Source organism: Lissotriton helveticus, chromosome 1_1 (assembly GCF_964261635.1).
Source record: "Lissotriton helveticus chromosome 1_1, aLisHel1.1, whole genome shotgun sequence".
NCBI lineage: Eukaryota > Metazoa > Chordata > Amphibia > Caudata > Salamandridae > Lissotriton > Lissotriton helveticus.
The window spans coordinates 338,948,517-338,969,902 of record NC_136057.1 but is presented as its reverse complement, the minus strand read 5'-3'; the positions used below and the strand labels follow the sequence as shown (position 1 = coordinate 338,969,902).

The 21,386-nt window shown below is 47.4% G+C and overlaps 1 protein-coding gene and 1 pseudogene across 1 annotated transcript in view; one reads left to right on the top strand and one right to left on the bottom strand.

Annotated features, from left to right (window-relative positions):
* TMEM213 (transmembrane protein 213) overlaps window positions 1-21,386 on the bottom strand; it is a 147,951-nt gene that overhangs the window by 26,019 nt on the left and 100,546 nt on the right. The gene's annotated exons all lie outside the window — the stretch shown is intronic.
* Window positions 100-17,481, top strand: LOC144822635 (uncharacterized; annotated as a pseudogene).

Genomic DNA, 21,386 nt, shown 5'->3' with positions numbered 1-21,386 from the left:
TGGAGGTTTCCACTCACCGGGGGCAGAGTCCCGACGGCCCCAACTCCACCCATGGACCAGAAAGCCTCTTCCCCCACTATGGCTCCCTCCCTGATCGACATGGGGAATGCCTCCGGGTCGGAGGTGAATTCACGAAAGGCCATGTCGGACTCAGACCTGTCTGGAAGCCCCGTGATCCGTGGCTCTGGAGGTGAAGAGGGGGAGTAACCAGAGTTGAAGAATGTATCTCCAGTACCTCACCTGCTGAGACTTTTCACAATGGACTGCTCCTGCCCTATGTCCGTGGTCCGCCTCGGCTCCAGTAGGTGGGCCGTTCACAGGTTTATCTTCCTGTCAGAACTGCTTCATCCTGTTAACTTTATGCTCATCACATCCTTTATTTTTTTTTCTCCTATCCAGCAGTTGGCTTTCATCCGTTTACATGGAGGGGGTCCTCCTTAGCCATGTTCCTGGTTGTTGTGGGACTAGCTAACCGTTTTAGATTAGAGAACCACCTCTTAGAGGGGTAGTTTGAGGTTGGGATCTTTGGGGCGACAGATGCTTCCATTTCAGAAGTGTAGGGTGGGGTGAGGGTGGGGGGGAGATTGCTGTCTCCCAGCAGTTTATTTTTAGCTGCCTACGGGCCGCTGTTTGTTGTTTTCGCTGGCAGCAGTCATTCCCTAGTTGTTATCGCAGTAGACAAACAGACCACCAATCTGCATGGTCATTCTCCAGGGTTTCGGGCCCGAGTGGGTGTCCCTCCTGGCTCATACAGTCCCACACCTACATTCGCATTCCCACACATCTTTCATTCAGATGGCAACCACCTTCATTAGAACTACCCATGTCCTCACCTGGAATGTCAATGGCCTCCTTGACCGTATCAAGCGCACAGAGGTTCTTCGCGCAGCCTAACACCACGCGCCGGACTTCCTATTTCTCCAGGAGGCGCATCTCCTAGGTACACAATGCCAGTTCTTAGCCAGGTAAGGATTTGATAGGGTCTGGCACTCAGGCTTCGCACAAGGCTCCCGAGGGGCGGCTATCCTACTTAGGAAAGGGTTTTCCTTTGCCCTGGTTAGAGCCGAGACTGATGCACAGGGCCGCTATGTGGCCGTTTTTGGAACGATTAAAATGCGTCCTGTAAACCTCCTGTGTGCTTATGTCCCACCTGCGCTACTGACCTCCACCCTCTGGTATCTTACGCTCATCTTCTCCTCTTTTATGCAAGGTCTTACGGTGGTTGGGGGGGATTTTAATGCCGTCCTGCAACCCCCGCGTGATGCAACCGGAAACCTATCAGAGGGCTGCCTCGCCTCTGCGAGGACCCTCTCGAGTTGGACACTGGCCCTGGGACTCTGTGATATATGGAGGGTCTGGAACCCCTGTAGGGATCAATACACTCATACGTCAGCGGCCCACCATACCCACTCCTGCAGAGACCTCCTCCTGCTACCTACCACGGACTGCCAACTGGTCTCCGGGGCAGTGATACTGCCCAGAGGGATCTCTGATCACTCGCCCGTATCCCTCCATCTCGGGTCCTCCCCCGCGGGACCCCGAGCGACCTGGCGATTGAATGCCTGGTTTCTGCAAGACTCCATGCTTGTTGACTCAATTTAGCAGGAACTCCGTCACTATTACTCCGCTAACACAAGATCGGTTCCCTCACCGACGACGCTGTGGGAAGCCGGCAAGGCAGTTATCCGAGGGGTGGCTAGGGGTGTGGTCCACGCGAAATGGGTGGAACAGGCAGCCCACCTTGTGCAGTTGAAAGCCTAGGCAACACAGCTGGAGAGACTTCAGGTGGCGAATGGTCGCGGGGACTCCTCTCTGCAATTGGCAGTGATCCGGGAGGAGATTCGCCGAACCTCATTGGAATCCGCGAAAATGCTCTGGCGTTCCTCGGTGGCACAGATCTACGGATGGGGAGATAAAAATGGTAAACTCTTACACAATCTAGTGTCTTATCCCAAAATCAACCGCGTGATCCCTGAAATCCGCTCGGTTACCGGGGCCCATCATGTGACGTCTTTTGCCATAGCACAAAATGTTGCTGACTACTACACGAACCTATACGCTGCTCACCCCCCGCCGTTCCGCTGGCGGATTGGTTGGAGGGGACTGGGGCCCGGCTGCCGTGTCTCCCCCGAGAGACAGCGGAGACAATAGATCACCCCTAGAGTACTACGCGACCTTTTGTGAGATCCTTGTCCCCCATTTAGTGGAACTCTTCAACCAAGTAACGGAGTCGGGCTCCTTCCCACCAGAATCAGATATAGCCACCATAGTGGTCATCCCCAAAACACAGCCACCCTCCCTGGATTGTGCGGACTATCGTCCGATTTCGCTGATTAACACGAAGCTCAAGATCTTTGCTACTGTGTTGGCCCAGAGACTCGGACCCCTCCTGCAGGAGTTGGTGCATCCCGACCAATGCGGGTTCATGCCGGCCAGGGACACTCGTCACTGCATCCGCCGCCTCCACTTGGCAATGGCCCACCGTGCTCGCCTACCCCCATACCTGGCGTTGCTTTTGATTGATTTTGAAAAGGTGTTTGATACGGTGGCCCGGACGTACCTGGAGGACATGCTGGAGTGGATGGGCTTCGGCCTGCTCTTCCGCCGCATGGTTAGGGTCCTCTACACCAACCCCAGGGCCCGTGTTCTCATTAATGGCGAGCTCTCTGAAGCTTTCCCAATCTGGAGGGGCACACGACAGGGGTGTCCGCTTTCACCCCTGTTGTTCGTGCTAGTAATGGAATCCCTGGCGACGCTCATCCGGCATGACACACTCATCAGAGGCTGGGCCTGGGACTCGAGACAGGTTGAAAAAATAGCCCTTTATGTGGATGACGTTCTGCTTTATTTGGCGGCCACAGACACTTCCGGGCCCAGATGTTTGGAGATCCTCCCTGTTTTTGAACGGGTCTCTGGGCTCCGGTTAAATCCGGCAAAATCAAAATCAACTCTGGTTCCCTTGCACCCCTCCTGGGCCTGCTTCGACTGCAGTCGAATATTCCCTTGCGGAGGCAGTCGTTCAAGTATCTGGGTGTCTGGATCACCCTCTTGCCAGAGCTCGAATGGGCTTTAAACTATGCGCCTTTGGTCGCCTGGATGAAGTCCGACCTCAAGAGGTGGCAGGCCCTTCCTCTTTATCCCCTGGGCAGAAGTGCACTTTTTAAAATGATGATCCTCCCCCGCTTCCTTTATATTTAGCAAAACATCACCATCCACCTCCCGGGGAGTTGGATCCGAGAACTGGACGGCGCTCTTAGCCGATTTCTATGGGGAGGAGGGAGGCCTCGTCTATCCCTAGCGCATTGCTGCATCCCCCCCTTCGATGGAGGCATGAGAGTGACCAGCCTACACCTCGTGATCCATGATTGGTTTGCGGACGGCTGGGCCGATCTGGCATACCGAGTGGAACTCACCACAACAGATTTCATGCAGATTCAGTCCATTCTGTACGGCAGCCCGATACCGCAGGTCCTACCCTCAGTCACGAGAACGGAGCTCACGGCCTGGCGCACAGTTCTGCGTCATGTGCGGTGGAACCGTACGCTCACTCGACAAACACGGCTCTGGAGCGGAACCTGGATAGGTAAGGTCTCGTCCCTAGCGGGGTTCCGCCGGTGGGATCTTGTCGGAATTTCGCTGCTTGGAGACGTATGGGTGGGGGATCACATTTGGTCCTTTGCTGATCTGCAGCAATGACGTGCGATGCCCAGGCTGCTGGTGCAGGGCGACTCTTAGTTCCCATCTTGAATAATTACCAAATGAAGAGACGGGCGCTGAAGGCAGGAAAACAAGAACAGAGTTTATTTCTCATGAGGAGAGCATGTCATTTCTGACACTCTCATAGTGTCTTCAGGAGGTGCTCTAACAAGTTTCTCTGAGGCTTCGTCTTTTATACACAGGTTTGTGGCACACATGCATCCTTTATTACAATCAAGACATTGTGAAGTACGAAGATATTCCAACACATGGCTACAGTAGGGGCCCTTATCCTCCATACAATAGGAGGGGGCTGTCACGTAGCTGAGTGTTCTGCTGATTCTTTTGGAATGTGTGCTCCTGATCGAATCTCAGGGGGTGGGGAAGTCATGATCAATAGTAGCTCTTTTCAAGAGAGGCGAGTGCATACAGTAGTGGGCAATAAACTGTATCCTCAGGCTAAGGGATGACCAGCGGTCCATGTAGACAATTAGGTTCAGAGGAAGAGGTCATCAAAGGAGGGGTATTCATGGAGGGAAAGGAGGTGTTGGTCAGGCGCGGGGTGCGATTCTCAGAGACAGAGTCATGCGGGAGGGGAGGGCTCATGACTTGTGCATGTGAGAGCGGGGGCGATCAGGGTGCATGGGGGAAGCTTGCAGGGTCAGGGAAGGGAGCTGGTGATCGAAAACAGAGCGACCACGGTACCTAAAATGGCTGTTGTATATATGCGTGTATGGGTCTATGCTGGCGGGATAACACAGTCTGTGGTCTGCAATGTCCATTCTGCTTACGACAAGAGGTACAGTGAACACAAATGAACGCCGCTTATGTACATACACATTGCTATTTTCAACAGTCGCCGCTTTTTAACGTAAGCTAGTTCTTTTGTGTTTATACTAACTGACGGGGTGTACGTATAGTCATGCGTGGCAAAATGAAATAACGTTCGTCAAATGCTAGTAAATTGCGTGTAACCATATGCAGTCGATAAAATTGGCGGAATGCGGTACATATGAGTTTACAGTCGTTGCGTTATTCATACAAATCTAGAGATCGGCATAACACTTTGTCGGGGTCAATCAAGGAATCAGGTTCTGACTTTTTCTCCGATTACATCAACATACAGTAAAAAGTGCTATATGAGACTTTTGGACCTGAGTGATCGATGAAACATTTTTAAAAGCAATAAAAATAGTTGAGGGAGGAATTCAGTTTGATGTAAGCAACTAGTCAAGGGGTGGGTAGAAAGTTCAGGAAGGGGGGGTTTAGCGAAAATGTCTTTTCAACGACGAGCCACCACTGGTAGACTCTGGTAGTCCGTTTTCTTTTCGTTGGCGCTTTTGAGCACCGGCAGTGGAGCTATAAGTCCAGCTCTGAATCATCCTTACGCGTTGCAGGGTGCGATCAGTCCTCTGCTGTTAGATCACAGTCCTGTTTCCTAACTGATCTTCTTAGGGGTGCCTTATGCTGGGCACCTGCGTGTCTTTCTTCTTCAGTGGCAAAACCTAATTCTATAGTCAAAGTTTGTGCAAGAAAAGGGTGAGTTTGTTGGATAATCAAGGGAAGAGAGGGCGGAGTGGGGCCAGATCTTTGAACACACCAAGGGACCAAGGGAGCAAAGGATAACGAGCAGGCAGGCCCATCAGTCGGACTCAAAAAGGGGACGGGGACTTCAGGCACGAGTGGGGCAGCAAATCGAGGGCTTCAAGGTAGCCCTTTATGCCTTAATCTGCCGAGTTTGGGAGTGGTGCCTCGTCCCGCGTCTCGTTGCTCGGTGGCTCCACCCTTGGTCGCGGTCACACGTGCTCCATGATCTGTGGCCAGGCTGTGCGTCACGTCCAGCTCCTCTCCTCCGGCGATTGTATCTTTAAATGAGTACAAAAAGCAAGTTTTTAGAAAACTGGTAGGAGAAGATATTTATACATTTCAATTCCGTCCCCAATCCTATGTAGGTGGAGAAAAGTTCATCGGTCACAGTCAGAAGTCGTCACTTAAGGAGTCTGTAGGAGGGCATTACCATTGAATTCATAAAACCTGTTTGGCGTTCATTCGTGAGTATGTGGAGACAAATTTGACCTTTATACACAGTGCATTACATCAAAACTCAAAATCGAGTCCTTATGTAGAGACTCGTCCTTCCCTTTAACCCAAGTATCGACAATCTTACATTTCCCTTCGGGGTCGGCTAACTCTTGTAAGCAGGGGCGTTATCGTCATGAAGAAGGGGGAGGGGGCAGATGTAAAACATGCTTTTCTTGGGGAGTGGCCGTTAATCAAGGTCATCAATTTCGCTTTCGAGGGCGGCTGACATGAAGCTGGGGTTAATCGGGGGACGCGTGGGCGCTTTGGACAGGGAGCTGGGGTCGATCGGGAGAAGTGGGGTATTCTGGGCATCCGCACTTAAGTGCAGAGGGGTGAAGTGGTCGGTGCATGGGGAATTGCATTTCTAGCGAACCGAGAAACAGAAGGCCATTGACGTTATAGTCCCCCCATAAAAGGCCAGATTAGGGGACGTTAGTCGTCTGACCCGTCCTTTCTTTCATGACCAACTCGGGTCCTATTGTTTTGCAGAAAGGAGAGGTAGTAATATGGCAAGTCACAGTCGTTTTAGTTCCTGTCAATTTTTCCAAACACCTTTGTGTTCGAGGAGACCCAATTAGGTGTTGTGCCGGGGGGGCACAACGTTATCATACAAGGAAAGAGGGAACAGGGGGGGGGGGGGCTTTAGAGAGTGAGAGAGAGAGAGAGAGAGAGAGAGAGAGAGGTTGCACTCTAAATGGTCCATTCTGTACACGCATGACATGGAGCGAGCGAGAGAGAGAGGGAGAGAGAGAGAGAGAGAGAGAGAGAGAGAGAGACGTGTACAATAATGGGCCATTCAGCACACACACAACACAAAACAACAGGGATTAAGTACTACGGAAACACAGGCAGAGGGATGACGTAGATCCATGCACCACGTATACACAAACTTAGACGGGGAAGACAGTACATGTATTATGTACAAAAAATCCAAGACAAAACATAGAACAGTTATTGGCCAAAATTATCTTTTCCTGTATGCTGCGCATTCTCAGCATCCTAAGCTCTCTTTACTTTTTCTTTTCTTTTTATTGTCGGCTGCCTTTACTGGAGGTTGTGGTTGCACACACTTACGTCTCTGCCACTTGGTCATGAACTAACCTGGTCGGGCTAATGCTCACGGTGGTATTTTCGAGTCATTTTAGCGAATGTGTTTCCAGGCTGAGACAACAGTTGGTGTCAGTTGGAGAACAATGGGGCAGCTTGGAGTTACATGTCTATTAGGATGCGAAAAAGGAGGTAGTAGGTGTTTAAATATTGGCAATATTCCTAGTCCTCTCGGCGGAGGATACTTGTGTAAACCTTACCTCGGAATATTCCTTAAACTTTCCCTATTTAGTTAAACGTAGGAATGTATTCATTATTGTACGTCATTTTTGGTTGCATTATTCGGGGTTTGTCGCGGTTAGGTACCATAATCAAACGCCTTTTTCCCGTCTCTTCGTCCGTTAGATCACCATTTCCATACATTAATCGACATTCCGATGTCACCTGCAGAGAGAGAGGGAAAAAGAAGGGGGTAGGGGCTACATTGATAGACACATTAACGTGCATAAACCCAGAAAGGCTTTTACTTACTGCATACTCGGCCTATCTCCACGGGATGCAGTCCCTGCCAACTGGGCGTTCAAGCCCAGGTGGACCGTTAGTGTGACTCCTCTTATACAGGTAGCATATAAAGTATAGGCTAAATACCAGGATCTTTAGCGGTTGCTTTTGGCTGTACAAAAAAGGAAAAAATACACAACTAAAACTTGGACCCTCCATATCTGCAATATCTCTATATATTATACCTTTTAACCTTTATCTAATCGAGCTGAGTCATTTCATCTGTATTTTAGTTATATCGGAAATAGTGGTCATCTATTTGAAACTTATTAATGTACGCGTGACAACTACATTAGCTTTTTCCAAAAAAATCTTTAATAAGAATGTCGGTGCACAAATACGGGCCTACAACCCCGTGGGCCGGCCACGGAGCAGGCTGGAACTGTAGATGCGGGGATACTTTATTAGTGGAAAGCCTAATGGAGTCGGTGGTCATTAATTTCATAGAAAGTGCGCCAAGTGCAATAAAAATCATATCGAATCTTTTAGTGCGAGCGAGTATCATAAGCATTGAAATTTCGAACTTTCAATAGTCATGAAGCGCTAAAACTTACCAACAATTCATTGTCCGAAATGCTCAATCGGTACCCATCTCATGTCAATTCATTGTCTTTCATTTTCCGAACACATAATCAGTACCCATCTCATATCAATTCATTGTCCGAACTGACAGTATACATCCTATATCAATCCATATGTTTTAAAAAAAAAAAAAAACTTCATACATATCCCATGACACCAAGGCTGAGCAATCTGGGTACAATAAGGAGTTGAGAGTTTTATTTGCGTCGGCGCCATTTTGGGTGCAGTCAGGCAGATCCAGGCATAGTCTAAATCTAAACTAACTCGTGGTTGGCCTAGAGCTTCCTTTTGGCAGTCCAAAAAGTTCCGTTAAAGGGCAAAAGAAAGGATCGGTGGTCTGAACCATCAGTCAAAAGGGGGAGGGAGGCAACACTTTTCCTACCAGGTCATACTGGGGTTTTCGCCGGAACTGTTCCGAACTGCAGTCTGCAGGATCTTAGTCATTCAAACTGAGGCTGGCGACAGCATGGGAGCGCCGACGTCCTGCGGCTACATCTCCATCGTTCCGTGGGCAATCATGGCAGTCATTCCCCATCAGGGGTATCTGCGGGAGTCGGGGACTCCCGCGGCTCCTCTAGAATCCTCAAGGTCGAGGAGAACTTTTATGATGGTGGAATCAGCAAGCAACCGGGCCATTCCTTCATGCTGGGCCCGCTCTTGCAAGTTTGACCGCCATTTTGAGAGTTCAGCAGCTACCGGCAATCGCGGGATCAAATGAGCGGACGGGCTCCAACCTGCCGGATGAGGCGTTGCAGCATTGCCACAGTGGACGAACCCTTTTGCTGGGTGCGAGGAGCGTTGGGGGTGCAGCTGGGGAACCTCCACCTGGGGAGGTGGGAGAGGCTCGTTCGCGCCGCCTCTCCCTCCCGGTGCACCCCACGGCGTCTCGGTTGACATTTGTTATGGCCGGACCAGGCGATGAGGACGAGGGGGGGGTCGGAGGCATGTGCAAGACATCCCCCCCCCAGTGTTGTCGCAGCCATTATAGAAGAAGTGGCGCCTAGCACGTGCCGGGCCTCCGGTTGATGGCGGACGGACGCTCTTCGCTCTGGCCCCAGGAACGGGTCCCTTGGTTCATCCGGTGGGGCAGACCTTGGCGCCTGGTGCCGCCTTTGGGCTATTTGCGCAGTGGCCTCTCCACCCCCAGGCCTCTTAGGGAAGCTGGTCCAGACTGTCTGAGAGAGGGGGGGTCGGGGGCATGGACATTCCCCCCCTGCAACTCTCCAGGGTTGTCGTAGCCATTATCGCGGCCGGATCCCGTCGGCCCCAGCCTCTCCTCAGGCCCACCTCATGCGATGACCTCCGGCCGACGGCTGGCAGCAGGACCCGCCCTACATGTGTTGCTTCCGCCTGGGCGGAGCCGCAAACCTGTTGCACTTTGGGAGTTTCCAGAATGGGGCGGATGTCTGCTGACTTGTATCTTTTCCAGGTTGCCGTTATTTGGGGCGTGGCAGGCGGTGGGACAGATATGTTTGGAGCAGTGAGGGGCGATGAAGCTTCGTTGCCTCGTGGCCGTCGCAATGTCAAGCTTGGCCTCTCTTATCATTTCCAGGTTTCTTATTACGGGCTTATTTCTAACGTTTCTTGTTTCTAGGACAATCATATGTTTCATTGTTAAGTATTGTTATCGTTTCCTTATTCGTTATTTAATAAAATTTCCATCAGTGGCCTACTGATTTCGTTTTCCTATTTCTTTCTTTTCTAGCTTGTTTTGTGTTAAAGTTTCTGTTAACAGGATATAGTGATCACTTCATTATTATTGCATATGTCCTTTTCACTAGGGTGCTCTCTGGTCGGGCCAGATGACCTACCTCTAGTAAATGGTCCGGGTGGAACTGGTTTATCAATCAATGGGGAGTAGATAGGCATGACAGATTACAACGGGGGACAAAGGTCCGCATTACCTACCCTTCACTACTTGCAAAGACTAGACAGAGCATTTTCTCTATGTTATTTGCAAACCGAGAATACCTCCAAAAAGAACCGATTCCGAACAATCAATGTTCGGACAAACAATCAATCAATGAGGAATGAAATAGGCACGACGGATTACAATGGGGGCAAAAACCTGCGTTACCTACCCTTCACTATCTGCAAAGGGAGAGAGAATATTCCTATTCTTCCCCGTTTGCAGGCAGAGAAGATCCTTGAGAGAACCAACTTCGAGCAATTCAATGCTCGATCAAACAATCAATCAATGGGGAGAAAAAAATAGGTATGACGGATTACAATGGGGACAAAAGTCTGCATTACCTGTCTTTCACTATCTGCAAAGGGAGACAGAATATTCCTATTCGTCCCCGTTTGTAGACAGGGAATATCTCAAAAACCAATAATCGATAAAAACCGATTAACAAACAATCAATGGGGAGAAAAGATAGGCATGACGGATTACAATGGGGACAAAAGTCTGCATTACCTATCCTTCACTATCTGCAAAGGGAGACAGACGTTCCTATCTGTCGCTGTTTGCAGACAGAGAATGTCTCCAAGAGAACCAATACTTCAAGTAGCACCCAAGGCTAAATGAACCAATCAATGAACAATACCAGTATCTAAATACCGTTTCCAATATCAACAATCAATCAATCAATCAGATGGATAAATCCATCCTACCAATCAGACGTAAAGACGTCCTACTTAACCTTACCCGGACCGGACCATGTGGACAGTTCTTCGCCTTCCTTTTTCCAGCGCCCGATCGTTCTCTTTTCTCCATGTTTTTACCGCAGCAGTCCTGTGGGATTCCAGTCAGGACAATAGGTCACTTGAGAGAGGTCCGTTCAGAATCGGTGAAGTTCATTCAATCGGCAGCCGGACGAGGGCCCTCTCAAGGCAGGTATACTCCAATTATTTAGATGTTCACCCCATCGTCTGGACCTCTCTTACCGGACCTTATGTCGCTGATGGGCCCCACGTTGGGCGCCAATTGTGGAAAAGTCAGCCCATATCGCACCCGATGCCCAGGCTGCTGGTGCAGGGCGACTCTTAGTTCCCATCTTGAATAATTACCAAATGAAGAGACGGGCGCTGAAGGCAGGAAAACAAGAACAGAGTTTATTTCTCATGAGGAGAGCATGTCATTTCGGACACTCTCATAGTGTCTTCAGGAGGTGCTCTAACAAGTTTCTCTGAGGCTTCGTCTTTTATACACAGGTTTGTGGCACACATGCATCCTTTATTACAATCAAGACATTGTGAAGTACGAAGATATTCCAACACGTGGCTACAGTAGGGGCCCTTATCCTCCATACAATAGGAGGGGGCTGTCACGCAGCTGAGTGTTCTGCTGATTCTTTTGGAATGTGTGCTCCTGATCGAATCTCAGGGGGTGGGGAAATCATGATCAATAGTAGCTCTTTTCAAGAGAGGCGAGTGCATACAGTAGTGGGCAATAAACTGTATCCTCAGGCTAAGGGATGACCAGCGATCCATGTAGACAATTAGGTTCAGAGGAAGAGGTCATCAAAGGAGGGGTATTCATGGAGGGAAAGGAGGTGTTGGTCAGGCGCGGGGTGCGATTCTCAGAGACAGAGTCATGCGGGAGGGGAGGGCTCATGACTTGTGCATGTGAGAGCGGGGTGATCAGGGTGCATGGGGGAAGCTTGCAGGGTCAGGGAAGGGAGCTGGTGATCAAAAACAGAGCGACCACGGTACCTAAAATGGCTGTTGTATATATGCGTGTATGGGTCTATGCTGGCGGGATAACACAGTCTGTGGTCTGCAATGTCCATTCTGCTTACGACAAGAGGTACAGTGAACACAAATGAACGCCGCTTATGTACATACACATTGCTATTTTCAACAAGATCCTTGTCCCCCATTTAGTGGAACTCTTCAACCAAGTAACGGAGTCGGGCTCCTTCCCACCAGAATCAGATATAGCCACCATAGTGGTCATCCCCAAAACACAGCCACCCTCCCTGGATTGTGCGGACTATCGTCCGATTTCGCTGATTAACACGAAGCTCAAGATCTTTGCTACTGTGTTGGCCCAGAGACTCGGACCCCTCCTGCAGGAGTTGGTGCATCCCGACCAATGCGGGTTCATGCCGGCCAGGGACACTCGTCACTGCATCCGCCGCCTCCACTTGGCAATGGCCCACCGTGCTCGCCTACCCCCATACCTGGCGTTGCTTTTGATTGATTTTGAAAAGGTGTTTGATACGGTGGCCCGGACGTACCTGGAGGACATGCTGGAGTGGATGGGCTTCGGCCTGCTCTTCCGCCGCATGGTTAGGGTCCTCTACACCAACCCCAGGGCCCGTGTTCTCATTAATGGCGAGCTCTCTGAAGCTTTCCCAATCTGGAGGGGCACACGACAGGGGTGTCCGCTTTCACCCCTGTTGTTCGTGCTAGTAATGGAATCCCTGGCGACGCTCATCCGGCATGACACACTCATCAGAGGCTGGGCCTGGGACTCGAGACAGGTTGAAAAAATAGCCCTTTATGTGGATGACGTTCTGCTTTATTTGGCGGCCACAGACACTTCCGGGCCCAGATGTTTGGAGATCCTCCCTGTTTTTGAACGGGTCTCTGGGCTCCGGTTAAATCCGGCAAAATCAACTCTGGTTCCCTTGCACCCCTCCTGGGCCTGCTTCGACTGCAGTCGAATATTCCCTTGCGGAGGCAGTCGTTCAAGTATCTGGGTGTCTGGATCACCCTCTTGCCAGAGCTCGAATGGGCTTTAAACTATGCGCCTTTGGTCGCCTGGATGAAGTCCGACCTCAAGAGGTGGCAGGCCCTTCCTCTTTATCCCCTGGGCAGAAGTGCACTTTTTAAAATGATGATCCTCCCCCGCTTCCTTTATATTTAGCAAAACATCACCATCCACCTCCCGGGGAGTTGGATCCGAGAACTGGACGGCGCTCTTAGCCGATTTCTATGGGGAGGAGGGAGGCCTCGTCTATCCCTAGCGCATTGCTGCATCCCCCCCTTCGATGGAGGCATGAGAGTGACCAGCCTACATCTCGTGATCCATGATTGGTTTGCGGACGGCTGGGCCGATCTGGCATACCGAGTGGAACTCACCACAACAGATTTCATGCAGATTCAGTCCATTCTGTACGGCAGCCCGATACCGCAGGTCCTACCCTCAGTCACGAGAACGGTGCTCACGGCCTGGCGCACAGCTCTGCGTCATGTGCGGTGGAACCGTACGCTCACTCGACAAACACGGCTCTGGAGCGGAACCTGGATAGGTAAGGTCTCGTCCCTAGCGGGGTTCCGCCGGTGGGATCTTGTCGGAATTTCGCTGCTTGGAGACGTATGGGTGGGGGATCACATTTGGTCCTTTGCTGATCTGCAGCAATGACGTGCGCTTCACCGCTCCCAATTCTACAAATATTTACAACTCAGGCACGCACTTCACACGCACTTCCCCTCCCCTGCCACTCTTCCAGAATTCAGTCCGCTTGAGGCCCCAGGTGATGATGGGGAACCTGGGGAGAGGGGGAGTGTCTCGCATCTATCGGTCACTAGTTAATAATGGCCCGCAACTCTAGACAGGCTCCAGGCACGGTGGGAGGGGTGGGTGGGCCCTCTAGAAGAGGCAGATTGGCAAGATGCCCTTATGACGCCTAAGACCCAGACCGCGTCCTCTAAGTTAGGCTTAGTACAACTATATTACTTACATGCAGTTTATCTCACCCCACTGCGCCTTTTCCAAGCCCGTATGAGACCGTCCCCAGTCTGCACGCTCTGCGACACCACGCCAGCAGACTTCTATCATATGGCAATGCCCGGCGCTGACACCGTTCTGGGAAGGGGTTGAACACGAGCTTACGCAGGCCCTGGGATGGGAGGTTCCCCAAGACCCACGGCGTATGCTCCTGGGGGTGTTTGACGGCCTAGATGGCTCCAGGGCAGATGAGTGCTTCCTAGGGACAGCTGTGGCAGTGGCAAAAAGAAATATTACGGGCTCTGGTATCAAGCCCAGGCACCGACGGTGCGGAAGTGGAGAAGGGGGGTGGACTGGTGTGGAACGCAGGAGGAGTCCCTCTTTGAGGCCCGGGGTTGCCCGGCGTTATTTGGGAAAGTATGGGGAAAATGGTTCAATTTGTTGCCACTGTAATGATCTGTCTCATTTTCTTCCGCCTGTAATGCATACCGACTCTGCTATACCCGCACCAGCCGGGTGAACCATGTACTGTCGACTGTGATTAACGTTGTATTCCCTCCAATCATGCTTAATCTGCTGCCAATGAATTTCTTGTGTTTTTAAAAAAAAACAATAAAATTGATTATCAAAAAAAAAAAACTTTGGGCTTTGGTTGTAAAGTAAAGTAAAGTCCACATTTGTAAAGCGCACAATCACCCGTAAGGGTCTCTAGGCACTGGGGGCCGTCGGGAAGATTAAGCGAGCTATTGCCCAGAGTCACATGGTGCTGGGCTAACCTGCCGCCGGAGCCGGGGATCGAACCGTGGTCCCCAGATTCCAGCGTCAGTCACCCTGGCCGCGGCGCCACACTTCTCCCCTAACCTAACCCAGGTACAGACACTGTGGTATTGGCGAAAGGGCATCTTTTAGTATTTCCACAGGGTAGAACATATCAGTGGTTTGAATTGAAAACAAGTCTGGCTTATACAAAATGAGAGATACTTTGAATGCCACATAGTTGTGAACAGTCAAAACAGCGTTCTTATATGAAATAAAAACCGATGGAGCTCAGGAGCACAATAGATTGAAAAAGAAGAAATTCTGAAACCTATCAGTTGGGAGGCAACACCTACTGGACTGCATCTGCACTATGACAGTATCATGGATTGGCAAAACCAGGCTTTATCCCCGTTTGTCATACCTGTAGGATGTTGCGCATATTTGAGTTTCTTTCCCTTTCCTGTTTTGGCAGAATAATGTCTAACACTGAAGACAGTGAGCCCTGCACTTCAGCTATGACTTCCAAAAAGGGAAAGGCTGGTGCTAGCCAAAGGAAATCTAGTGAGAAGAAATATGGGGCACTGGACTATCGAAGTAAATTCGACCTGTCCTGGATGCAAGCAGAGCAATACAGAGGTGGTTAAATCAGGCTATATACTTTAAATAGCATAACTGTTTCCTTGTATGTTCTTTTTGCTACCCCTATGCAGCCACCTAGGTTTTGTTTTTTTATCATTTTTTAGTTGAATGATATGTTTTAAGAGTCAATGCACAATGCCAACTGTCTTCGTACATGTTTGTTTCCCTTTCATTATACGAAGAGAGTGTATATTTTCTACTATGTACAACAGGTATTTAGGAGACTAACATTTTAAAGAAGCCCCCATACATTGTGTGTTCCTGGGCATTTCTATTTCTCCCTATGTCTAATTTACTTTTCAGCCAATCACGTGCGAGTGCTACACTTTGATAAACTGTACTTCTCTATTTTATGTCAGTGGGATGGAGGTGCCCGGTATGCTTATTTCATGAATGCTAGGTGTCCTTTCCTAATCAGTGTCTAGTCAGCTCTCAACAAATGTCATAATGCATAGCATAGACCTTGTATGTTATACTACAGCAAGCTGCATTAGTTGTGGTCAGTAGATGCTTGTGAACAGCCTATCCACTGTAGTGTTTTAATGTAAAATCCTCGTAGGCTAAAACTCATAGGGGACAATCATGATTTTGGAAATTATTTTTAACTGCAGGGATCATTGTTCCTGTTAAAACTTATCCATATGCCTTCAGCTACTTGATTTGTGAGAAGAATGGGCATCAAGGAGAGTTTGATCTGAAACGCCATATTAATGGTAAAGTTCATACATCCCTTCAGGACAAAAAGATTCAAATGATGCCCATCTGAAGCTACGTGTCAAAGAAGAGTTCCAGTGAAGCCTCCCTTGCCAGAGAGGTGGAAATAACATTCACAGTATTTTTGACCTCATAAGGACATGTTTCCCAGACTCTAAAATCTCACAGGGTTATGCCTGTGCTATAACAATGGCAAGCTTTGTATTAAATGGTGCCATTGCACCAGAGTTGTTGACTGACTTAGTGTCTGATATGACAGCCTCAGCTTTGAGTCTGTGTGTTGATGGTGTTGACTGTGTGTATTTTTTATATGAAGCAGGGTTTGGTATGCTGCAAATTTCTTGTCGTGTTCAAGCAAGGAAAGTATAGCTGAAGTAACATTTACTGTGGTGTCTTATGTTATGGGAAAGCATTCCATTCCTTGGGAACATTGTATTGGCTTTGGTGTGGATAGTGCCTCAGTGAATGTGAGAATGCATAACTATGTTAAAATGCGGGTACTGTCTCTGAATCCTAATATGTATTTCATGCTTGTCCATGTCACATTGCTCACAATGCAGCATCACATGCAGCTTCTGGTTTTCTTCCAGCTTGAAAGATTTTGATTTAGAAGAATTGCTTGTAGAAGTCAACTTCTGGTTTGGTTATTCTTCAAAATGTAAGAATGTGTATACTGACTCCTGCCTATTTGTTGATTCTGATTACCTCTGTATTCTGGTATTAATTTCTGTGAGGTAGTTAGGAATGCCCACATGTTTTGATTGACTGGTTCTAGAGTTTGCTGCTCTGCGTTCAAACTTCCTTTCAACACCAGACAGTGACAGAACTAGCAGGGCCAGGTTAAGGAGACCTGTTCAGAGTTTTGAGAACCCTATGACCGAGATCTACTGTGTATTTCTTCAGAATGTGTTATCTGCTTTTGTTAATTTTAACCTTTTGCTTGAAAGGGAACACCCAGCCATTCACCTCCTATATGATGCCATGCATGAACTATTTGTTGCGCTCTTGAGTAGAGTGTTTCATGTAGATGTCATACAGTCATTCAAGGTGAGCCCAGATGCCAGTTTACCTGATTTTACATCAGAAGAATGCCTGATCCCAGATTCAGGTCTGTATGTTGGCACCTTTGTGCCTGGCAAGTTAAGAAACATGTTAGAAAGCTGGGACATTGATCAGGGAACCCAGAAAGCTTTCTATGAAGCAGTGCGCAGCTTTCACAAGAATGGAGTAAAGTATGCTTTGAAAGTCCTTCCAGTTAATGACAATGTGCTCAAGCATGCACAGGTCTTTAACTTTTTTCAGAAACAAAAACATGGGTTTGATAGAGTGCTGTTCTTGGTGGAACAATTTGCGACCTACCTCAAGTTTATAGAGCAGGATCTAGTTTGCTTAGAGGAAAAATGAGCAAAATACCTAGTCACCAACTTTGAGGACATATCAAGAAATGCAAGAGAAAGGGCTGCTATTAACATAAACTGTGGTACTGGTGAGGTTGTCACTTACAGGATGGATATGATTTGGCATTCCCTTGTCACAGAATTTACTGTTGTTGGCCCACAGAGTGGCAAGTTTAACCTTCTATCAAAAGTAGCCAAACTTATCTTTTTGTTGCCCCACTGCAATGCTGATGAAGAGAGGGTGTTCTCAAGAATAACAAAGAATGAAACCAAATTCTGCCCTTTGATAGAACGATGTCTTCTATATTAATGTTTCAAATGAACAGGACTCAAGGTGAAACATGGTATAAATATTCTACATCTTCCATGAAACCTTCAAAATGAAGGCAAGAACTGTGACATGGGAGAACAACAAGTTGCATCGAAGCACGTAAAGAATCTTAGCCTGTGTTAATTTGGTTTCAGATATAAATGCCAATAACCCTGATAAAGGTTAGTGTAAAGAATCTGTCACCGTCAGCCTCGGATACACTTAACTCGATACTGTGAATGATTGTACTGGGCTGTTAGCGCTAGTCTTTGTGTGCTTTCTTATTTTAAGTTTTGTCAAGTTGGGCAGGTGTTGTACTTGGTCTAGACGGTATGTACATATGGCCTTTAAAAGTATATTGTTTATTTTATAATGCATATGGCAATCTGTTGCATTAGTAAGTATTTTGTATTTAACTGTGTGTTTATGCCTATGTGCACAGAACTTTAATAAAGTACTGCCTCTGAAAGACTTGTTTAATACCATGGTTACACACTGGTTTAACGGTACGATCAGGTTACAAGGGTGCTAGGTTAGTGCCCTTCCATTTCTGGTGGTTTGCAGCAGTTTTAAGATCTTCTTGGAGTTTCTTGTTGCTCAGATGGGAGTAATTTCTAATATTTATATTTTTCCCTCTTCATCATTGCTCGGTTTTGCTTGCGAGAAAGTGTCACTCACGGTCTTTGAAATGTCACTCATAATTATACTGAAATTATGAAAATGTCACACTTAGCAATCTGAAATCTTGACAGCTATGAGATGGGCAGACCTTATAGTCACACTCTGGGAGCAAGAAAGTGAAATAATGGTACTGACTTAATAGGTTGTCATTGTGCTAGTCAACAGCAAAACACAACCTGAAATTCACTTTCTTCGTCAAAGATCCCATCTGGCTTCTGGCCTATTCATGTCAATATGTCATGGCGCTTGGCTTGTGGAGTCACCACGTCATGATATCCCAAAACCAGCATGTGATGTACTGTGAACCATTTGTTGCTCTTGTTGAACCCATCAATATTATTATTTGGTTTCTTTGTACAAAATCTTTATTAATATGGGAAGGAAAGCACATGGGCATAGACATTTGTACTATTGAAACCAGGGGGTTATATGTGCTTATTGCTCTAAAAAGCTGGGTGTATGCCATTTCAAAGACCATATCTAAGGTTTTTAGGATCTTCATAGTGTATGGATAAATTGTCTGTAAATTGCAACTATATACCCATGGTATCCCAGGGGACTTAGTATCTTGAGTGTGTCATGTGGGCAATCAAATAAATGGATTATCTTATCCACTATTTCCTTAAGATATTAAACTTGGACAGAATTACACCTGGCCAGTCAGGAATTACCCTAGTTTCCCCCCTCACTTATTCAGGACAGACTTACCCTGGCAATCTCATCATTTAGAACTACTTTGTTTGTAGATTATCTATAGATCCACCCTTGTTCCTGTTTTGAATAATATTTTGGGCAATATTTTGTTGGTCCCGGATTCTCCACTTGATCAATGACTAGCCATTTCAAGTCTAGTTCTGTGTGCCCTGTTATTATGTAGTGGTTAAACAATTTTGTTGTATTCTCCTGGCAACGTAAATTGTTATGGTGTTCCCCAATTCGTGTTTTGACTCTCCCACATGTCATCCATACATAATTAAGTGTCCAGGGATATGTGATCAGGTAAATTACAGATGCTGAATTACAGTTTGTATGTTTCATCGGAATCTACTCTTTCTATTCCGAGGTTCAATGTCTTTGTGGCCTGCATTAGGTGTCATATGCTAATCTTTCTCACAAAGTCACTCACTGGTGTTCTACAGGCATGCTCTGCTCCTCGGCTGAAGCTCAATATGGGGGATTACACATATTATAACTTAACAAGCTAGGGATATCATAGCTGAATAGTAAACACTTTTTAACCTTGAATGGGAGACAAGTCTGTGAATGGAGTAAAGTTGATTGGCATCACTGGTGGTGAAGCATCCAGCAACACAATTTAATCTGGAAGAACTCTACTCTAGGTTTCAAAACAACTCCTCTGCCACACATTGCGATCCAAAAGTCTGCAGCTTCAATTGTCACTTTTGCAAATTATGTAGCCCTCACAGTCTAGGAACAGGAATAATGTACAGACGCCAACCACGCGCCAGGAGGGGACATGCATAAGTCAGGGCAGACTTTCTAGAAGGACACATTAGGGTATCACAATGCGCTTTTCACAAGGAGAAGATGTGAGATTTTCATTAGGGTAGTTGTTTCTGAATGGGGTATGACTATCCAAATATCCAAATTTTATAGAACGAGAATTGAAGCCCAATTCTTTGAGAGGGTTACAAGAGAGTGTGAGGTTCAATTTTAGTTCACATTCCATGGTCCCAATAGTGTTCCACGGTTGGCAATAGCATTTGTGATTGAAGCGGATGTGAACAAGTACTGGGAGGACTTAGAATTGGGAGTGAGTGACATGATGAGGTGAATATACTTGTTAATTGGGTCTGTTCTGGTCAAATTGGCTAAGATTTGACCGAGGGGAAATTCACTTCCAATTTTCAGCCTCAGGTATCAAAAGAAACATGTCTTGTTCTCGCAATGGGAGATTCTCATACATGATCTTCCTTAACAACTAATTTCCCCAAAAGTGTATTTTAGCAAGCATGTATTTTCTCTACAGACTCAACATAGATAATTTGAAAGAACTTGTCATAATGATTAAATTGCAATATTAGATTTTTTTGATTGAGGAAGATTTGGCGATTTCCTTGTCAGGACTCAATTTTAATAGGGGTGTTGGGTCCTTGATATTTTAGGGGGAGTGGATAAGGAAAACATAAAATGGTCCTCTCAGTGGGCTTCTTTGCCAGGGTGAGTCTACCTTCCAATATTTTTATTCTGAAACGACGTGCAGTGATGCTAGTGTGATGCTTTGTGGTGGATTCAGTAGCAAGTCAAGTAAAGTTAATCATCTGTTTTTAGATATAAGTTACATAAAAGCAGGAAGAGCCTCAATAGATCAAGCTGAACACAGAAATCAAGGAAAGGGTAACTTTCTTTATGAACAAATGTTATTGTTTTAAAGACAACCATTAGCAACGCGATAGGCACACTGCCATCAGAGTAAAGGAGTACCCACAATGAATTACATACTGAGGAAATCCAAGAACATTCTAGCCAAGACCATGATATGCCCACCATTTCCCCCAAACTTTCTTGTGCTTTAGTGGGCAACCCTAGGATATGTAGAGGGGTTCTTCTTGTTTTGTATGCCAGCCCATCATCGTCTACCAACTGGCCATGGATGGGGGAGTTGGAGAGTTCCAGTATTTGGCAATGCCTGTTTTGGCAAACATAGTGCTAATTACAATAGAGGTTTGATCACCACAGCTTTCCCCAAAACCTTCAACAGTGCCCAACAATGTAATACTCTGCAACGGTTCCACGATTCCCCCCAGAACTACTGTGAGAGGGGTAAATATACTCTGCCAGTAATGTGCGTTGAGAAGACATTCCCAAACCATGTGGAAAAAGTGCCCCTGCTCCTAAAACAGCAGAAATAAGCAGGTGCGGATATTCTATTTGCCCGCTGCAATCTCATGGATGTTAGAGGAGAAAGTTAGCACCCTTAGGACATACATGCCTCTCTCCAGCCGGAATCATCAAATTATCCAAACTCTCCTCCCAACGCGGCGTTAAGATCAAGAAGAGGTCCACGGAGTCGAGCACTAGGGACAACTAAATCTAGGATATCCCTCCTTTCCCTAAAGGGCCCATAAGGATCATTGCTGTGAGTGGACTAAACTCAGGTAGATCACCAAAGTCTTTCTGATGGGACATGAGAGCATAGGTCAATTGTAAGTAGTGCTAGAATAGAGATTTGTGTAAATTGGATTTGGCCCTAAGCTCTTGGAAGGATTTCATGTATGAGACCTGTCAAATGTCCCCCCACCCTGGACATGCCGATAAGATCCCATTTGTCAAAGCA